This window comes from Narcine bancroftii, chromosome 1, assembly GCF_036971445.1.
Source record: "Narcine bancroftii isolate sNarBan1 chromosome 1, sNarBan1.hap1, whole genome shotgun sequence".
In the NCBI taxonomy this organism is placed as follows: domain Eukaryota; kingdom Metazoa; phylum Chordata; class Chondrichthyes; order Torpediniformes; family Narcinidae; genus Narcine; species Narcine bancroftii.
The window spans coordinates 44623602-44624953 of record NC_091469.1 but is presented as its reverse complement, the minus strand read 5'-3'; positions in this window follow the sequence as shown (position 1 = coordinate 44624953).

The window sequence follows — 1352 nt, the reverse complement described above, 5'->3', positions numbered from 1 at the left end:
CAATTTCCCCTCATTCTTCTACGCTCCAGGAAATGAAGTCCTAACCTGTAACTCAATTCCTGAAATCCAGGCAACATCCTAGTAAATCTTCTCTGCACTCATTTTATCTTATTGATATCTTTCCTGTAGTTAGGTGATCAAAACTACACTCAATACTCCAAATTTGGCTTCACCAATGTCTTACTCAACTTTATCATAACATTCCAAATTCTATACAATAGTTTTGATTTATGAAGGCCGATATGCCAAATTCTCTTTTCTGTGACACCATTTTCATGGAATTATGTATCTGTATTCCCTGATCCATCTGTTCTATCACACTCCTCAGTGCCCGATCATTTACCATGTATGTCCTACCCTGGTTTGTCCTTCCAAAATGCAAAACTTCACACTTGTCTGCATTAAATTCCATATGCCAATTTTTAGCCCATTTTTCCAGCTGGTCCAGATCCCTCTGCAAGCTTTGAAAACCTTCTTCACTGTCCACAATGCCTTTAATCTGCAAGTTTGTCATCTGCAAACTTGCTGATCCAATTTACCACATTAATATCCAGATCATTGATATAGTTGACAAACAATAATGGTCCCAGCACAGATTCCTGAGGCACACCATTAGTCACAGGCCTCCAGTCTGAGAAGCAATCATCCACCACTACTTTCTAGCTTCTCCCATCCAGCCATTGTTGAATCCAGTTCACTACTTCATGAATACCTAGCGTTTGAATCTTCCTAGATTTTAAGAAAATTGCCCCATCAGGGATTTCTAGATGATAACCTTTCTTTCAGGTCACCACATAGTTTCTTTTCTGTTTCCCTTATTTCAAGTGAAACATTATACAGCCAGCCATCTCCTCTTGTATGGAGCACAAGAGCTTTGACCAGTTGAACTAAGAACTCTCGACCCGTCTTCAAAATGGGGTTTTCCACAAGTTTGCCGGCTTGTCCTGTTCCAGTCCCAGCTGCTGCTGCTGAACTGTAGAACTGAATTCTCTCTCTCTCATACACAGAAAAAACCACATAACCCTCTTAGGACAGCAAACTGCAATCAGACTGTAGCACTAGGCCCATTCTTCTGAGTTCGTTCATCTGTTACTTTTCAAAACAATAATCCATTACTCCAAATTATGTCCATTTAACACTTACTTGTGAAGTTCTTATAGGCATTCTTCAAAGTTTTTTTTCAAAGGCACCCAGAGCCTGGACTGTCTGGCTTGAGCAGAGCTCTGGCATTTTAAATGAGATCTGTTTTGAAGTGTTTGCATGTGACCTACACTAAAAAATCTGCCACAATTTATCTCCTTTAAAACATATCTATATATATAAAATAACAATCTGTCACAGTACTGCTTGGC